Source organism: Talpa occidentalis, unplaced genomic scaffold (assembly GCF_014898055.3).
Source record: "Talpa occidentalis isolate TD23 unplaced genomic scaffold, MPIMG_talOcc4v2.1 talOcc4.2, whole genome shotgun sequence".
Taxonomy (NCBI): domain Eukaryota; kingdom Metazoa; phylum Chordata; class Mammalia; order Eulipotyphla; family Talpidae; genus Talpa; species Talpa occidentalis.
The window spans coordinates 21,772,177-21,787,647 of record NW_023602073.1 but is presented as its reverse complement, the minus strand read 5'-3'; positions in this window follow the sequence as shown (position 1 = coordinate 21,787,647).

The following is a 15,471-nucleotide window of genomic DNA, read 5'->3' as shown; positions in this document are numbered from 1 at the left end:
CTCCAGAGCAGTGGCGTCTATAAGCTGAAAGAGGCTTGAATCTAGAAGTTCAGCCCATGTTCTCCATCTTACACAGTTTGCTATATTATCTCAAAGTATTTCCTCAATCTTTTTCCTATTTCTGCCCAGCCTCTCCTATTAGTAGATACCATGAATATCATTTAGGGTTATTAAGTAAAAAAGATTGCAAACATCCATGCACAGTAATGATAGTCTTTGCCTGCATAATATTTGCACACAATTTTTGTGGACATTCAGAAAAGAAAACTGACAATCTGTTAGGTTTAAGAATTCAACAGGTTATATGATTCATGGGATGACTGGCTCCATGGGATTCTAGTCTCATTCTTTATCTTGGAGGGAAAGTTTTCAGTTATTCATCAATGAGCATGATGTTAACTGTGGGTTTGTCACATATGGGCTTTATTTTAGAATGTTCCTTTTATACCATTATGTTGAGAGTGTTTATCATAAGTGGATGTTGAAATTTGTCATATGCTTTTTTTGGTCTCTTGAGATGATTGTGCAATTTTTATCCTTCATTTTGTTGATGTGGTGTACGACACCGATGGTTTGCATAGATATATTGAAATATCCTTGTATCCCTGGAATAAATCCAACTTGATCATGGTTTATGATCCTTTTAAAGAATTGTTGAGGAAGGGAAAAAAAGAATTCTTGAATTTGGTTTGCTAATATTATGTTGAGAATTTTCTCATCTATGTTCATCATGTTTTCTTTTTGTGTGCTAGCCTTGTCTTGTTTTATTATCAGGGTAATACTGGCTTCATGAAAGGAGTGAAGAACTGTTTCTTCCATTTTAATTTTTTGGAAGAGTTTGAAGAGAATAAGCATTAAATCTATGGATGTTAGAATCCACCAGCCTTAACTGTTACGTCCTGAACTCTTCCAGGAGGTTTCTCATTAGTGATTCAATTTCCTTATTAATTAATGGTCTACTCAAAATTTCTGTTTCTTCATAGTTTCAGTCTTCTAAGAATGTGTCCATTTCTTCTAGATTGTTCAGTTTGTTGGCATATAGCTATTCATAGTAATCTCAAAATATTTTATATTGTTGGAGTATCTGTTTTGATATCTCCACTTTCATTTCTCATTTTATTTATTTTGAGTCTTTCTAAATTTGATTTCCCTCATTGAGTCTTCCTTTGATGTTCAGTAGCATGTTAATTAATCCCAATATATTGTGATTATTCCAGCTCTTCTGCTTGATTTATACTTTCATCCCGTCCCATTTTTTATTGTTCAGAAAATATGCTTCATATAATTCCAGTCTTCTTAAATTTATTGAGACTTGTTTTTTGTCCCAACAGATGATCTATCCTTGAGAATGTTACATGTGCTCTTGAGAAAAAAAATGTGTATTCTGTTACTTTGGCATGGAATGCACCATAAATATCTGTTAAGTCTGCCGAATTTTTTTGTCATTTGTTACATAAAATCATTATCTCCTTGTTGAGTTTCTCTCTGTATATTCTGAGCATTGATGTAAGTGGGGTGTTAAAATCTCCTACTATTATTATGTTGCTGCCAGCATCTCCCTTTAGGTTTGTTAATATTTGCTTTGTATGCTTTGTTGCTCCTAAGTTGGGTGCATGAATATTAATGACTGTTACATCTGTTTGATATACAGTCCTGTTTCATTTAGTGGCATTTGGATCAATGGATCACATATATGACAGTGGTCCCAATGGGCTATACCATATTGTATAGGTGTGTAGTAGACTGTTCCAGGTAGGTTTGTGTGATTATGCTTCATGACATTTACACAACAAAATCACCTAACAACACATTTCTCAGAAGGTGTCCTTGTTGTTAAGTGTCACATGACTGTATTGTCATGATTTTTCTCACTCCCACTCATTATTAGTTCTACATCACTGTCCCATGGCCTTTCCTTGAGCTCATTTCCCATGGTTACTCACAGTCTTCTAGGGACAGAAAATTTCTAATCCTGGAGTTAGGCTCTTGACTCTGCCATGATTTTAACTCAGTGATCTTAGTAGACTCTCTTAGCCTTCCTGATCTTATTTGGACCACTTCTAAATGAGATCATTTTACTAGATAACATCTACGATTTTCCAACTGCAAAATCTGAGGATTCCGTTATCATTTTTCCTTTTTGAGCACTTACTTGCTTTTCCTGGTGGGGTTTTCTGTTGTGTTTTCTTTGCTTTTTGTTTTCTTTCTCTGGGAATCAGCTGCCAAGTAGGAGCAACTAAGTCTTGAACCTCTTTCCTTATCCCAAAATGACATTTACATCAATAGTCCAAGAGGTTGCACCATTTACTCTAATTTTCTGAGAATGTGTTTCATCCTTCATTTTGCAAAATTAGCGTAAGCTTTATTTGATGTTGCACATACTTAAGAGCAAAACAATGTACTCGTCTACATGTAAAACCTTAATGAGGCTCTGAGAAGGCTGGGAGAGGATTTGTCTGTTTACCCCAGGCACAGTTGAAACATGTAGTCCTGGTGAACTCTAACAAATACAATATTCCTCCACCTATTTTGCGAAAAGTTTAATTTTCCAGATCTTGCCCCTACATAGCAGAATTTGTGCTTGCTATAGCATAGAGACCTCAACATTGGAGGGTGGTTCAGAACAGCATAACAGGCCTCAATTTGATTTCATAACAGGTATTCCATATTTTATGGTGAGCTCCAGAAATTCAACTTTCTTTAAGTTGTTGAATTCAGCTAAACAGGAAAAATAAGCACAGCTGAAGGCATGTCCCTCCTTGATTCTGCTATAATTGCTCATTTATTTTAGTTTCTACTACCCCAAAGACTTGGCATTTCCAGCTAGCAGACAAAGTGACTGATAATAGCTATAATTTTTCTTTGTTCTTGTCCAGCCCTTGCCAACAATCAAGAGCCTTCGAAAACAGGAGTCCTTAAGGGGATAAAAATGATAATTGTGGTATGTAAAAAATAGGAAGGATTTATTGTAGTCTGCACTTAAAATAAGTGTTGCATAGCTGTACATTGTTCAGGTTCACCATCAGTTTTGGTGTGGATATAAGTGTGTTTGTGGTGAAAATGCTATTGGCATTTACTTGACATTTGTTTTTTTATCTACACTGTCATTATTCTCACTTTCTTGGAAATAGAACTACAATAATTTTAAGGAGAAAATCAACCTAGATACTTACTTTTCTTACCTCCTTCATAACTAGTGAGGCCATATTTATCACAGTGATAGATATACCATACTTCAAACCAGTTAAGCATTAACATAATTCTCCTGTGAATCTCTAGGAATGCTTCATTTCTCATACAACAGAACAGATACAGCTATTGTGGTCTTTGTTTTTTCTTCCTATCTTGAATGTGAATGCAATGGTTGGAGCTGTAGCTACTATCCTGCAACCACGATGGAAGGGTTAAAAAATGAACAGAGATTTAAGCATTGCTTTTACTGAGTTGTTGAACCAACACAAATAATTGCTTACATGGAAACTTCTTATGATGTTTTGGTGGGTTTTTTGTTACCTGCAGCCAGGTGTTAACTGATAATCTCTCAAATATATTATTATAGTTGAATAAACAACTACCCTTTGCTTGTCCTACTATGAATACAGCATTGCTATAAACAGCATTGCTGGAAATCTGCATTTCTGTCAAAAACCCTTCCATATACATAGGGAAAAGGGCATACTTAGTTAGAGGACTGGATGGGGTCACCCTACTCAGAGGCAGGAGGGTAATAGTTGTGGCAGCCAAGAGTGGTTGGTGATGGAAAAGAAAAGAGGAGTAACTCTCTGAGGAGGACAGGGGTATAGACAAAGAGTCAGCTCAGGGACAATCACATGTTAACATGAGAGGGAGCAAACCAGTGCTTCCAGCTCCCCAAGCCTTACTCCCTCCTGCTCACTGCCTACTGCTTTGGAGATTATCATTACATTCGCCCATTTAACTGTCAGAGTTGGACATGGTTAGACTTGAAAAATCATGGCCTTTTCCTTGTCCCAGACATGAACAAATCAACTTTGAGCCTTTATCTGCCACTCCCTCTCTAATAAATTAGCAGAGTTTACATAACCCTCGGTCTGGTAGTTTATATGGGCATCATTAAGCACTATTACACAGCTCCGTTTCTTGGCGTCAGTGTGCATTTTTCCAGGTGGAATTTTCCTTCTGTTTGTTAGTGGGCGGGGACAGAGCGATGTGACATTCTCTTCTGTCTGGCATTTTCAAAAGTTAGAAGGGGATAAACTTTGTTTAATAAGTAACTAACCAGGAGAGGGTCCTTGCTAACTGCTAGGCATCATGCTAAGCATTGTTGCAGTAGTATTCCATGCCACTGCTTTCATATTTCTGGGGAGTAGGTACAATTGTTTTTCCCACTGACAGGTGAGAAAAATGTCACTATGAAGTGTCAGATCGACCCAGGATTGCTTGAGCTCAGGGTCAATGCTGTAAAGTGACTATGTTGCAAAATAGCCAGAAAGAGGTAGACCACAGTCTCTACCAAAGAGGTAGACACATTCTCACCTTCCTCAGTTTTCAAGAGATTCCTGGCATTTGATATGACAAATGTGGGTCAGAAATACATGGTTTATAGTTGATGTACTTTGGACTTTAACACTGTCGAATCGCTGACTTTCCAACATGGTGGGGAGGAAAAGGTTCATAACCTGCAAGATTAATTTGTTCCAATTTTCTCCATCTGATGAAAGATGTGATAGTCCTAAATGAGTTTAGAGTTCAATCCAGATTTCATTAGCAGTCATGGTTCAGCTGTCCCAACTCCAGGTTGTACCAGAGAGACTGGGTATTGGTTCTTGGGTCTATTTTCTCACCCAAAGTTCTCAAAGTATAGTTTGCAGACCGCTTTAGTGCCCAGGCTCTTTGTCCCTTTCACTGTGACAGCAACAGTACCCAACCAGAGGTGGCCAAATACTGGATTTTGGTCATTGTATTTTATTATAGTTGCAGGGAAAAACAAACAATCAGAAAGCAGGTTTCACTTAACAATATCCTGGATGAAGCAGTAAAAATTATTGATTATGTTTCTTATGGCTCCAGAGGACAGGTTCTGGCACTGTGGGTGTTGGGATGGGAGCTCCACATTAAGCACTTTTGCTACAGATGAGAATAGTCACTCAAGAAAGCCACATCAGAGACTGAGCGGTCACTGAAATTTCCACATTTGTTCATGGAGACAGCATGTTAGTGTGCAAGAGCAAATGACAGAAAAAGTGGTTATGTAGACTTCAGAATGTGACAGATGTTTTCTTGAAAATGAAAGAAATGAATCTGTCTCTTTAAGGAGGGGAAAAATTGTATTTGTTGTCAGTGGGAAACTTGGAATTTTAAAGTGAAAACTAGAGATTTGAAAAAATTGATCCATCACTCCAAGTGTTATACCTGCCCAATATTTTTGTAATAGATCAGAGATAATATTAATCAGGTTGTTTTAAATATCATGTGATGGAATTTCTCAACAATGGAAGGCCTATTTGTGAAGCTCAGTGAACCTGTATTTTTCAGGTGACTGATAACTGCTGCTTCAAAATCATACAAGAGCATCTATGTTCATTGCAGCACTGTTTATTTTTATTTATTTATAAAAGATTTTATTATATTTATATAAGAACCGGGGTATAGGCCAGATATGCAGGACAGTGAGAGGGTTATTCACCAGAGACAGAGCGGGGAGCAGAACAGGCAGACTGATGAAATACACTGCTGAGGGGAGCAGTGGGTGCTGCAGGAGAGGTCTGCTCGCCATGTGGGTTGCTCTGAGGCCAGCGGGGATCGATCAAGCACTGCAGGGGCTGAGGACAGCTTCACAGCACTGCTCTCAACCGCCTGCGCCACCAGGGAGGTCCCATTGCAGCACTGTTTAAAATAGCTAAGGTATGGAAAGAACCTAAAAGTCCACAAACAGAAGACTGGATCAAGAAGATGTGTTCTATATACACAACAGAATACTACACAGTAATCAAAAAAGATAAACTCTTACCATTCACAGCAACATGGATGGAGCCGGAAGGGATTATGCTCAATGAAATAAGCTAGAAGGAGAAAGAAACATATTGGATGGTTTTACTTATAGGAGGAGCATAAGGAAACAAAACAAAGGGTCAGGACAAAAGACAAAACTTGCAGGCCAACCATAGTCTGAGGCATCCAGCAGGGGAGGAGGAGGAAGAAGGGTCAAAACAGGGGAAGGAAGAGCATGAAAGACTATGGTGGGGGTTCAAGTGTGACATGGTCTTTGACATTTTTTTAGATTCCACGTTCTAATTCATTTTTAGGAAACTATCAAATTGTGCTGAAACTCACAATAGTAAGGCATCCTAATTAGCTTCCTGCTTGCCCCTGGACTTCTGGGATTGGGGGATCCATACCAGCAATGGCAGTGCCTCTAGACACACTTGCTATTTTTATGAAGAACAGGGTCACCTGCCCACCCAGGCAAAGAATGAAATTAGAACTTGGTGGCCTGGATAGTGATTGTGATTGTGTAGTTGGCACCCAATCTAACATGGCTCTTGCTTCTCTTGGCTGTTGCTGTCACAGTGGGTTAAAATGGCACCTTTCTTCTTTCAGCTCCAGGGGTGGGTTAGGCTCATGAAGGGCTCTGCTTTTGGTGAGTGGATGGATGCGTAGGCAAGTTAGGAGAGGGAAAAGGCTTTGTAAAAGAGCAGAGACCATCGCAAGAAAGAGATCCAGAAGCTCAGTGCAAGCCAGCTACTTTTTGCAATGGGTTGATAGACTCATGATAAGATCCTATAGAGGACTTAGCGATTTGCCAAATCGATTCTCAGCTGAAGAACAAACCCAATCCCTCTTGTCCCCCAGGTTTGATCCAGGTTCACTAGTGCATAACATTGAAGTGGGCCTCATTTTGTTTTCCAGTGGCAAAGCGAGTCCTTGCTGGAATCCATACACTTAACATGGTTGGCTCAAGGAATCAAGGACATTCTTTCTGGTTTACAGAGTCACAGAAACATGGAGCTGCAGGCTTTGTGGGTTTTATCTAGGTCAGAACTTGGCCTCCAAGCATGAAAAGCTTCTGAAACGTGGTTATCTCATCTATCAGGCTTTCCCAGGGACTGTGCTTACATTTTGCTAAATAGTTTATTGCCAAGATTTCTAAACTAGGTTGCATTTCACTTATGATTGATCTGAGGCAGCTTTGATTTAAAGCCTTTAGATTATGGAAAATGAATTTTCATTTAGGAAGAAGGAGGAAGAGGAGGAGATGGAAGGGGGAGGAAGGAGAAGAATTAATGAAGACACAGCACCCTCTCTAAAATAGTACTCATTTAATTACTTTTTTCAGATTAATTTTGCAGTTAAATGAAGAAGGGCGATATTAATTTGGTTTATGTATGTCTGGTTACTGAAAGAGGTGGCTACTTGGCAAGTCATTACAAGGTTAAATATCTCTAATTAAACATATTAATCATGCTTTTGGAGAGGATATTTTTACAGACTGTCTTATTAGGAGGACAGTCACTGTCACAATTAAGTAATACACATTTAAACTCTTTTGCTTAACTGAAAATAGCAGGCATGCATTTCGTTATATTTTCCTCATGTTTATTTTAATAAAAACCACATATGGATATTGCTTCATATTTCTAAATGTTACCTATGATCCTTTAAAATAAAACTCAAGTAGGTTTTGTTCCAGGTCAACATAGAAATATATGATGATGAATTAATTATGTTGTTAGCTTGGTTTTCACCTTCCCCTTCCATTTTACCCTTACCTTTGAGCCAGGAGAGTTGCATTTTTCAGACCACTGAAAGATTTTATTCAATGTTACCTAAATTCATTCAAAAGAAGAGAAAGTGTCTATAGCTGGTAAGTTTTAGATACTAAGTTATCATCTTTTCCATAGCTCCTGATAACTATAAGTGCTTATACATTTTTCAGTTCACTTGGGACCTTTTGCATTTTCTTTTAATCAAGGTAACATTGGTTGACAACACCACATGTGATTCAGAGGCACAGTTGGGAATGTCCCCAGGTGCCTGTCATCATACCCCCCACAAGCACCCTCAGCCCTCTACCATAGTCTGTTGTGCCCCCTCCCCATTTTGCTTCCCCCTTCCTGTCATCATGCCTCCCACAACCCTCAACCCTCTACCATAGTCCATTGTGCCCCTCCCCATTTTGCTTCCCCCTCCCTGCCTTGTAGCCTCAGTTCCTCAGTAAGCTTTCAGGGCTGCTTATTGGCTTGGTCTAGCAAGCCCCCAACTTTGTTTTAAATCATGTTCCCTTGGTTCTGAACTGTCTTCAACTTGCAGCCTAATGAGCCAGCCCTGTCATCTCTCCAGTATCACTGCCTTTTCCTCATGGTGGTTAATGAATTTCACTAGAATGAAATTTCTGGAAGATGTTCAAGAAAACAATCTGGAAATAAGATGCAACACCCTTATGTCACTTGCAAACTTGCTTTCAATGTCCACACGATTGTATCATGTTCGTCTTGTGACCATGCATTTCAGCTTTAACGTAGCTGCAGCAAGAGCTCTCTTTGAAAGCATTTGGCCAAATGAATCTTTTGATTTTGCATTAAATAATTAATTTTTGTGTAAGCTTTTGCCATATATAGGGGCTGTGCTCCTAGCTAATCTGTTGACCAGGTTTCTCAAGGGGCACTCCAAGCCTTGTTATTTTTCCATGGTGAGTCCTAGACTGACTCAACAGATTTATCTTCTGCTCAGAAATCTTGAATGAGTCTTTTTCCTCTTTCACCACATTTGACCCTCTGAGGCTTTCTTGGGTCCCACAATCCTATTCTGGAGATTCACTTTTCTCACTCCCTGAGGGACCCCACCGTGGTGAATGAGTCTCAGGGTTTCTCACAGACACCGTCCTTCCTTTTTTTCCAGTGATCTCTTCCCTACCTTTGTTTCTCTAACTAGCCTCTTGTCTTCCTCAGAGCTTTCTAGAAGATTCTTCAGCCACAGCGTATGCCTGTGTATGTGTCTCTGTGTGTGTAAGTATGAACATGACATTGCAAGAATTTGATGAAAACAATCTCCTCTCTCAGAATACCACCTCACACAAACACAAAGGTGTTATCTTCAGAGTTGCTCATGGACATTCAGGTTATTTGCTCTTTTGGAAAATTTTTGCTCGAGAAAGGCTACAGGCTTGATGGAAGAAGCTGCCTTCAGCCAGCCCTTGAAGGAATATCGAGTGGCATACACATTTTTCATTTCACCCAGGCCCTGGGTGTGTTTGTATTATTGACAGTCTTCTAGCATGTTTGCCTTAGTTTTATTTCTTCAGTAAGGTTTATGTTCCTTGAAGAAAGGGACAAAGGACCTCAAGTAACAAGACAAATAACTTTGATGAAGCAGCATGCACTAAATACTATCAAGCACCTACGAACAAGTCAACAATAAAACGTGAATGCAAGATTTGGCTTGTTGCCTGAAAGGACAAGCTTTAGGTACCAGAGAACATCTGTCCCTGAATGAAGCTGCATCAAAGTGTTGGATGCCCCTCTGGGATTTAGTGAGGGGAGGGCAGGGATCCCACCCCATCCACCAGGCCCCATGTGGTGCCCTGTGGAATACCCTGCTCTACTAGATGGTCCTCTAAGGAGTACCCCTAGGCAAGGAGAGGACTGGTAGGTAGGAGGAGACAGAAAAACAGAAAAGAAGGTATGAGAAGTAAGAGGAAAGAGAAGAAGAGCAAAGGAAGTAAATGAAGAGGACAAAGAGGCAGAGAGAGTGCAGGAGTGTGGAGGCAACTTTGATGAGAAGTCCTGGAAGCACTCACACAGGCACGATGATTTCCAAATTCAAGTCCCTTAAATTTTCTTTTGAACAATTATCCATCCCTGCCTTTTGAGAGGTTGCCACTTTCACTTCTTTTGCCATTGACAGACACAAAAGGGCCGAGATAGGCAAACACATGTCCATGTTCAGGTTGAGTGCTGGCTACTGTGCAAAACCTGTCTGTTCGTTCTTCAGTTCAATCTCCGAACTGGTTGGATTTGCTGGTTGGATTTTATCCATCCTTTCATACTGTGATTGTGCCAAACTCCAAACTAGACTTGCGCGCTTTCATTTTACCATCCAACTAGGATTTTCATTTCACAGGCTGACACTAACTTCATTGATCATTATTTAAGTATTATCTCTTTATTTTTGGTGAAGATTCACCACAATCAATTTGCTGGCTTCTTCCAAATGCCCCCAAAAGTTATCTGACATATTTTAAAAGGTCAGAAGATGAAAAATATCATGGCATTTAATACATGTGCATATATATTTAATTTACTTGGGGGAAGATAAAGAATAGCTATTACCAAAGCAAATACAGTAATTGCCCTAATTAGCGATAATGTGGAATAAGTATTTCAGCAGAGATTTGACATGCCAAGCAAATATTTGTGTTAGATGTAACTATTGATGAGTATCTACTTATGTTGTCTTAATTATTAGACTTTGGATTATTAGATGTATGTTTCTTTTCCTTCTGGGACTTTATAAACACACATAGAGTGTGGGCTCTTATTAAATAAGTTGGGGGGAGATACAACCAACAGTCACTTCTGGGACATGGTTTCTCAAAATCCGGTGCTCAAAATGTTAGTCTGAGGTAGAAGCTGGCAAAGTTGTTCTCAAAAAGGTCAAATAGCAAATATTTCAGGCTTTGCAAACCACAGGGTCTCTGTCCCAACTTTGGACTTGCAGCAGGAAAGTGGATGTGCAAAAAGATGGGCATGGCTATGTGCTAATAAAACCTTATTTGCAAAAAAAAAAAAGTAGAATCAAAACACCTTGTACGAATAATTAAAAAAAACAGAGCAGTATTATGGACTTCGGCAGCTAATTTGTGGATTAACCTGCATTTGAGGCCATATAATTCAGAGTTAGTGTAGGAAAAAATAAAGTAATTCAGAATCTGGAAATAAGGCCCATTCACAAACTTCATGAATCACAAAGTTAGAGTGACATATCAGTGATATGTGTTTATAAATATAAATGAAGCTGATGAAAATGTTGAAGTTAAGGAAAAATACTCGGTTGGTGTTCTGTCTTGAAGAGATCTCTTTGATCTTTCAACAAACATGCCTGGTCCAATATAGAACATGGAAGAGCTAAAAAGATGCTGTCCCTAACCTTAGAACTCTAGGGTCAGAAGACTTTCATTCAACACAGCAATGGGCAGGTGCTGTGTACAAAGATGATGAATTCAGGGCTTGATGAGCCCACCTGGGAGTGAAATGACTTTGATTAGTGACAAATAAGATGGGTGTGTAAGCAGGTGGAAGAGACCAGGTTGAAATGTTGTCTTTAGCCATCACTTTCCTTAGGGTGTAAAAAGTTCAATTTTGTTGCATGTTTAATTTTATAGTATGAAGGAAAGAAGTACAATAATGACTTAGCTATTTTGTGCTTTGAAAAAAATATCTTAATTCCAAATAGTCCCTTTCTAACTTTGACTCCTTTAAATAAGGATTTTTAAGTCTGGAATGTATTTGAGACTATGATCATAGATCTTAAAGAAATCACTTTAACTTTTGCTTTCTTCTTTTTGGAGTATTTCTCATGTTTAATAAAACTGGGCTAAACTGTTCCAATTGGCTAATTGAGCTGAAGTTCATCTTATAGTATAAAACTTAAGTTTTAATACCGGATGGTCTCACTCATAGCAGGAATCTAGAAAACTTAAATAAGGGACCAGGAAAATGAATATAAGAAAGTGAAAATCAAAATCAACAAAAAACTATGAACCAGAGACACTTTTTGGGGGGGGGGGGGCGGGAGGGGAAGGATTGGGGTCAGAATGGGGCGTTTGCAATTGTATGGGGGAATATAAAAATAAAATTTAATAAAAAAAAAAAAAACAAATCAAAAAAAAAAAAAACTTAAGTTTTCTGGTTTTGGATCATTTACAATGAATTACTCTCCTATGTTACAAATTCTAGGATCTCAAATTTCTGAATTTACCAAGACTAAGTGATACTAGGATTTCTGGTAGAACATTTGGACATCATTAGAATTCTAGATGCTGCAATGGAGTCATGTCACTAAGGGATTTTTGCAATTCACTTGATTTTACAAAGCAGGAGTCTGTTTTTAGAAATTCCATTCACTGTATATAAAGCAAGGCATATTATTTAAGACAATCACAAAATGCCACATTGCCTTACAGGCCATAGTGTCTGGCTCCACCAGATTCTGAGCAGCTTTATGTTTATCAAACCCAAGTGCATTTGGAGCCTCTGTTCAAATACCTACTTGTAAACGTCTGCACAGACCCAGTTCATGCCCCATCTCCAGGCACAGTGGTGCCCTGTTAAAGTGCCAGGCATTCATTGTCTGCAAAGTGTACCCATATGGGTTGAAAAACATTCATCACCTTTCAAAATCCTTCAAGTATTTGTGCTGTAATTTCAATAAACTAGATTTCAAAGCAGGTGGGCATGCTGCCAACAGGCAGACCCACCCAGGGGTGGGATTCTGGCTTTTCTTATTGAATGCTGTGTGCCATTAAGGAAAAGTGTTTCAAACAAGGAGAGAGAGTCCATTTATGCCAGGGGGTGGAGAGAGAATTTTTTTTTGATGTCCTGTTTTTATAAAAATTGAAGGTTTTGTGCCAAGCCATAAATATTTCTAATTTTGGTTCAGATCCTTGATCTCCAGCACTGTGTGTGTCTGTCTCCTCGATCCCTAACCTCTCCATTTTATCAGAGCGCAGGGATATGCGGCAGCTCCACACATGATCTGACCTTGTGCTTGGTCACAGGCAGTTCTTCTGACTACTCACAGCTAATTCCAGCAGCACAGCCAGGCGCCTGTCAACCCTAATGGATTCATCACTATTAATAAGTTTGGCGCCTAATTTACTACGAGTTGGCACTAGCAGTGATGCTGGGAGAAGATCACATGTCTCAGCTGATGTGCTGATTCCTCCCTGCCAAGATGGACCCTTCTGCCAAAGTTGATGAGAAAAACTGACAGTCTGATGACTAACTCTTCATCTCGTGTTGAACATTTGGCACCCCGCACCTTTTTGCAAAACACAGCACGTTTTTAAAATTCCTGCAAATAATGATGATCATCATAAAGGAGATACTTAGCAGAAAGAAGGAAAGTCTGGTTTTCATATTCTCTGTGTGGAGCCTACACAGTTGGACTCCATGTTGCAGCAAGGACTTACACTCGTGTGTCCGTGTAGGTGGATTCCTGAGAGTCTGAATCACACTGTACTGGCCAAATGGCAGAGTCTTATTGACCTAAGTTGATAAGCTAATTTCTGGTTTTGTTGGAAAGGATCAAGCAATTGAGAATGAAGCCCTTCAGCAAACTTCTTGGCCATTTTCTTTTGGGGAAACATGGGAAGCAGCATATACTGGTTTTTGTTTGCTCAGTAGCTAGACATGCCTCTTCCAAGTAATGATGTGCAAAGAACCAATGTGATTTTGCAATTTTACAACCTCTAGATGACCTGGGCATGCCCTGGGCATTGAATGCTGATTCAGAGGACATGTACTCCCAGTGAAGCAAGATTGGTAAGACTGAGACTTAGAGATCATTCCTCACTCTGTTATGTCAGAGGCATGGGAAAATAACCACAAAAAATTAAACAATCTAGTTTCAGTTTTGGAAATTTAAGATCTCCCTTTTGGAAAGAAGATGACCCTGGCATTCCAGGGCTTATTCTATTTATTATCTTGTGGAATATACTGAAAAAGCTAAAGCAAAAAAAGAAGTATAAGAGATTTCTTTGATACCATCTAAAATTTTACTCTTCTTGCTTACAAATCCTTGCCAGAAATGTAAATTCAACAGTATTTTAAATTGAAATGTTTATTTTAGAGTTTAAAAATCTTGTATGCTTAATTAAAATAAAATACATAAGCCCTCATAAGAAGTGTTCTGATCATCTTCTGTAAGAATGAGAAGGATGAAGAAATGAGGGAAAATGGTTTTCATAATAGTCCCAAGTATGATAATAAGTGGTGAAACACCAAAACAGTCATAGAAGTTTTTCTTCCATTGATACATAAAGCCAGAAAGAAATATTAAAAATTACCTGCATAGGGCCTCCCCTGGTGGCGCAGCGGTTGAGCGCTGGGCTGCGAAGCTGCCCACAGCCTCTGAGTGCCAGTTCGATCCCTGGCCGCCAGGCGAGGGTCCCACATGGCGTGCAGACCTCTCCTGCTGCCCGCTGCTCCCCTCAGCAGTGTACTTCGTCAGTCTGCCTGCTCTGCTCCCTGCTCTGGCTCTGGTGAATTCTCTCACCCTCCTGCGCTTCTGACTGTACCCAGTGCTTGTATGAATAAATAAATAAATCTTTAAAAAAATTACCTGAATATAGACATTCTATACATTATCATTCTAAAATCTACACTCTCTCGTGTTTCTTGAATATGTACATTTATGTCGTTCACATTTGGGAAATTTTTGGCCATTATTTTTTCAAACATTCTATGCCATTCCTCTCTCATCCTTCTAGGACTCTGATTACATCAATCACATGTATTTTAGATCCTCTCATTTTGTCGTTGGATCTCTGCTCACTTCTTTCTTCTTTCTTCAATCTTTGTTTTTCCCATTGGTGGATTTTTACAAATTGATGTTCAAGTTCACTGAATATTTTATCATTTCCACTCTCTTGTTATGGCCATCTAAAAACATCTTCATTTTAGATTTTCTTTTTTAATTTCTTTTAAATTTTGTTTATTTATTTTAAAAGATTTATTTATTTATTTATACAAGCACTGGATACAGTCAGAAGTGTGGGAGGGTGAGAGAATTCACCAGAGCCAGAGTGGGGAACAGAACAGGCAGACTGATGAGATACACTGCTGAGGGGAGCAGAGGGCGGCAGGAGAGGTCTGTGCGCCATGCGGGTAATGAGCTTTTCTAGTTCTTTATTCATTACAAGTATAATTTCCTTAATATCATAGAAGTAGACCTTAAAAAATCCTTCTCTGCTAATTACAGGTCATCTTGGGTCAGTCTCCATTTTACCTCTTGAGTTTCTTCAAATACCTAATTTTGGATCCCATTCTGGATATCATTGAAACTCTGAATTATGATATGTTCCTCTGAAGGTTATTTATTGAATTTTTATTTTAATGGATAAATTGGCCAGATTGGAATTTTAAATAATTTCTCCCCAGAATGGTTTCCTTCTTCCAAGTGTGGACTTCTTTCCATATCTTGTTTATTTTCTTGTCTCTCTGGTGTCATCAGGAAGTCTTTTAAAATGTTTTTACCAGTGTCCCCTTCCCACCCCTCTCCTACCACTTTCACCTTCAAGAGCTTTTGGATGAGCTTAATGAGAATGTAATGACGTTGCCAAGTGAATAAATGATACCATTGGCTGCTCAGTTCCTAAAAGTATTAAGAAGTGCCCCAAAGCAAAAAATATGTGTCATAGGTGACCCAGACAGCAGTGAACAGTATATAAGGAATGGGCTCTATGTGCGCTTGTCAGTGGGGCTTAGATTGGCA